This window comes from Danio rerio, chromosome 1, assembly GCF_052040795.2.
Source record: "Danio rerio strain M-AB ecotype USA chromosome 1, GRCz13ab, whole genome shotgun sequence".
NCBI lineage: Eukaryota > Metazoa > Chordata > Actinopteri > Cypriniformes > Danionidae > Danio > Danio rerio.
Window position 1 is genome coordinate 45,680,927 of NC_141021.1, and position 4,876 is coordinate 45,685,802.

General features: G+C 36.9%; 2 long non-coding RNA genes across 3 annotated transcripts; one reads left to right on the forward strand and one right to left on the reverse strand.

The window, feature by feature from the left end:
* Nucleotides 1-986: 986 nt before the first annotated feature.
* LOC147846979 (uncharacterized) lies at nucleotides 987-4,418 on the forward strand. The gene is made up of 4 exons (XR_015476862.1): nucleotides 987-1,073; nucleotides 1,659-1,705; nucleotides 1,813-2,821; nucleotides 4,291-4,418. It is a non-coding gene; the product is annotated as an uncharacterized LOC147846979 (long non-coding RNA).
* Nucleotides 1,759-4,663, reverse strand: LOC147846980 (uncharacterized). 2 transcript variants are annotated; one of them, XR_015476864.1, is made up of 3 exons: nucleotides 4,410-4,663; nucleotides 2,454-2,546; nucleotides 1,759-2,099 (listed from the first exon to the last, which is right to left on the reverse strand). It is a non-coding gene; the product is annotated as an uncharacterized LOC147846980 (long non-coding RNA). The 2 variants fall into 2 exon arrangements; XR_015476863.1 differs by having other exon boundaries at nucleotides 2,454-2,811; nucleotides 4,282-4,663.
* Nucleotides 4,664-4,876: the final 213 nt, after the last annotated feature.

A 4,876-nucleotide genomic window follows, 5' to 3' on the forward strand; every position in this document is an offset into this window, starting at 1 on the left:
AAATACTTAATTCTGCTTTTCATGTGAACCCAGCAAGAGCTCTGTTGATAACAAATATATATTTGCTTAGTACAATACTAATTTCCTGCTGTAAATGCCATCAAAAATGAAACACATTGGTCAAAAATATTTACACACACTACGACAGCATGTTTATTTTTTAGCTCAACTGTCAGAAATGGAAAGCACAGAATTATGGGATATAATTATGGAAGAAGGTATACAGACAAATATGGAAGTTTTTTCCTATCAAAATTAAAATGAAAATTCAAATGCTTAAAAGATCAAATGATAAATCAAATGCTCAAACTATAAATCAAATGCTCCAACCGACATTGCAAATGATAAATCAAATCCTCAAACTGACTCTGCAAATGATAAATCAAATGCTCAAACGGACTTTGCAAATGGTGAATCAAATCCTCAAACCGACTCCTCAAATGATAAATCAAATCCTCAAACTGACATCGCAAATGATAAATCAAATCCTCAAACTGACATCGCAAATGGTGAATCAAATGCTCAAACTATAAATCAAATCCTTAAATCGACATTGCAAATGGTGAATCAAATGCTCAAACGACCCCGCAAATGGTGAATCAAATGCTCAAACAGACATCGCAAATGGTGAATCAAATGCTCAAACAGACATCGCAAATGGTGAATCAAATGCTCAAACAGACATCGCAAATGGTGAATCAAATGCTCAAACAGACATCGCAAATGGTGAATCAAATGCTCAAACAGACATCGCAAATGATAAATCAAATGCAAATGAGGTGTCAATCAACCAGCATAGGCGGAGCTTTAAGGCGGAAGAGTTTGTTGTTGACAACAACCGGTAGCGCTACGACTTTTTCAAGGCGTTCAGATTTGCGTGCACTATTCCACATCGTATCCATATAAACTCGTGAAAGAGAAAGCGAGAAATCTCCTAATGCTTCTGTCCACATTCTGAAGTGTTCATCAGATGGGTACATCTATCACAGGAGGCCACGAAAAACCATACGGAAAGATGATGATGCTACGTCACATTGTGGAAAACTGGATGGATTTAGACTTCTTACATGCAAGTAATTAAATCCAGAAAGACGGTTCCTTGAGTTAAGTTACAGTAAAATAGCTAGATATAGTAGATAGTAGTAGAATTACTGAAAGTGTAAAGATGCTTTACAGTATATTTATTTTATCTTGCTGTAAATGATAATGTAGGAACTTCTGTAAGCACATGACGTTACGTTTCAAACGTTAATTTACATAAAGACGATTATTCAATGTCTGACAGAAAAATATAGGAGGTATTGCAGATTAGCAAATTATAACATTAAACAGACGTCTGAGTGATTTGTTTGTGTTGATGTAGAATGCACTTTTGTCAATACAGCTTAGGTTAGATACATGTAATATTAATACAGTAATGTTTTCTTCTGTTCAGTTGGTGATACATTTATGAAAGTATAATTTTGAGCACACAAATCACAGAGGTAACATGACTTGTCTGGTTGTTATAGAGAAGGAAGCACACATGTTTGTGTGTTAGCTGATGCAGAGTGACTGAACAAATGCTACCATCATATTTGTTTAATATTGTTGTTTCAAACTGCTATTACAACAATTTATTTAATGTTGATTTATATGCCATTTCTGGGCTGGAGCAGGACTTGCAAGGCAAGAAAACAGAGAAAACCTGAATTCAAAACATGAAGTAAGATCATGTTATTACTTCCAATTCAGAACTCAAATGAAACTCAAAAAGTGTGCTGTTAAATGACTTCTTTATTAAGAGCTTTGCAAAATCTGAAATGTCCTCAGACTGGTGTGTGCAGTGATGATAATGAAGAACAGCAGTGTGCTGATGAAGTAAATGTTGAAGATGCTGTAGTGCCATGGACAAGACCCTGCATCCCTCCACCTGCCTGCGTGTCCTCATCTGAGCCAGATGCTGGTGTGGTCTCTTCATCTTCATATGAATCGGTTTCTCAGGCATGGACAGCCTCACCTCACAACTCTGTTCCAGTCTGACTGCAGCACTGAGGGATGTGATGGCAAAAACAAGTGAAGTCCAGAAGTCCAGCATGCAGCAGAACATGGGGTTTTGTCTGAAATACATGATTGTTTGAATAAGTTTGAATAAAGCTTAGTTTCGTATCTTGTTGACTTGTATTTATTTATCATGGTTACTATTATTAATTCTTTTAATCATACATCCATATTTTCTTTAATTGTTGATGAATACATTAATAATTTCAATAATGTATAACTATATTATTTCATTTTTTGACTGGAAATTAAGATGTACTCACCTTGGCTACATTTGTCTAGTGACTATTCATGCATAGCTGTGGTGTGTGTGTGTGTGTGTGTGTGTGTGTGTGTGTGTGTGTGTTTGTGAGCAGCATTTATTATTTTTGTAAGTGTTGGGGTGGGCTTTGCAGTCTAGAGTAAATACTCACATTTTTCGAGTGTAAAATTTCTCCAAAGGAAGATCTTCAAGCAGCTGTCCGACATCTTTGTGCAGATGTACCAATGTGCCAACATTAGAAAGGCTATCAGGTAGGGTTATCAAGTTACTGATGCTATTAGGTGTTATTGCTTCTGTCCCTGCTATTTTATTTGTATTATTATGGGATTGTTATCAATAACAATTATTATTAATCATTATTATGCAGAAATAAAAATTTCATACAGGCTTGGGGAAACATTGCTGTATCTTAACAATTAACATAAACAGCAAAAAGAGAACAAATGTAATAGATTTTCTTTTGATATAAGAATATATGATTATATAATCAAACAAGACTGGAAAACTAACTTTAAAGGGGTGGTCCAGAATGTTATTTTTAAGGCTTGGTTGTGTTAATAAGATGCAAAGCAATGTGTGCTCATGTTTAACTTGAAGGAAATCGTGTTATTTTTTCATAAATCTCACTTTGATTATACACAGCTACTCAGCTAACATGAAAACGACTGTCATATTTCCTAGTTCCTCTAAAAGGCCCACCCTCAAGTGACTCTGATTGGTCATCATCATAATATGCTGTGATACGCCGATCGGCTTCACGTCACGCCCTGACAAGCACGCGCGTTTTGTGTAAACAGTCAGTCAGTCAGTCAGTCAGTCAACACGTGTCTGTAACGAGTGAAAATGGGATGCGGCTCCTTTAACTGTTTCTGTGCCTTTTAGTGTGTTTATGCGTGTATACGATGAAGTATTTGTAACACGAGAAGCGCATGTGCGCGGGAGAGATTTTTATTGTTCTTTTTCTCTCATGCTCGGATTAAGTTATTTTCTGTGGTGACAGAATAAAGCACAAGATGTGAGATGAGACCTTTGTGAGCCTGGATTGATTTGTTTTTGATGTTACACTCCAGTTGGGAAATCATTGCTGTATTTTTTTTAAATCAATGCGTTACAGGACGTCTTTCATGCATATGCGGAATATGCCTGTGTAAGTAACATGAATCGTTCACATATCTTTTGCGACTTTATTGTCCGAGTTGTAAAACGCATAGCATAGCTGCCTATAGAGAGAAATTCTGCCGTCTCACACAGAGAGACGCAGGTGCTGGCCAAGAGTGCGTGTATGTGTATGTGTGTGTGTGCGTTTACAGCCGTTTGATAAATATGGATTTGTAACGTTAGCTAAGTCGTTAGCGGTTACCATAATTTCCCGTTGTTTACATCTTTGCTACAACACACCGTTAAAGTTAGACACTGTACATGTCATGATCAATTTTAACAAATAAAAACACTTACAGGTCATGACTCAGAGTTCACAGCGTCTCCTTGCTCCATCTTTGAGGAGATTTTAACTGAATCCAGCACTGAACTGGGAGAGATTCTGGAAGCTGTGTTTTGTCAAATCCTGCTTGCTATGTATTTTATAGTTCTCTGGAACATAATTAATATTGAACTGTAAGCACTTCTGTGTTTGGGTCGTGTCATTTGGAAGCCCAACAACAGAAACAGAACAGCTCTGTGGAAACAGCAGGATGGCATTTCTCTCTCTGCAGTAACGTTACAGCGCCTCTGGCCACGGCCTTTACCTGCGCAGTGTGGGATGCGCAATAACGAACTTTTGTGATCTCACAGGGGGCGGAAGTATTTTTTGTAGTCCCCAAAATTCGTTAATTGTAGGCGTTGCTAAGCTAACTCTGTACAAATCAAGGTCTCCCTTTGCATTAAACTTTGAATATTTTACATTCAGAGATGCTGTTTATGTTCACACAGCTACATTACACATCAACTGAAGTTTAAAATATAATATCGTAGTGGACCACCCCTTTAAGCATGTTCTACATGTGAATAAAAAAGTTACACAATAATGGTAACAACAAATTAGGTTACATTTGACAAGGATATCTTATGTAATAAAATATTATTTTAAATTAAGATTTAATAAACCTACCATTTATTTAAAGTTGCGCTTGTAACGTCAGTTATGTAACTTTTTTTATCATCTTGGTTATCGTATGGTTTTTCGTGGCCTCCTGTGATAGATGTACCCATCTGATGAACACTTCAGAATGTGGACAGAAGCATTAGGAGATTTCTCGCTTTCTCTTTCACGAGTTTATATGGATACGATGTGGAATAGTGCATGCAAATCTGAACGCCTTGAAAAAGTCGTAGCGCTACCGGTTGTTGTCAACAACAAACTCTTCCGCCTTAAAGCTCCGCCTATGCTGGTTGATTGACACCTCATTTGCATTTGATTTATCATTTGCGATGTCTGTTTGAGCATTTGATTCACCATTTGCGATGTCTGTTTGAGCATTTGATTCACCATTTGCGGAGTCGTTTGAGCATTTGATTCACCATTTGCAGAGTTGTTTGAGCATTTGATTCACCATTTGCAATGTTGATTTAAGGATT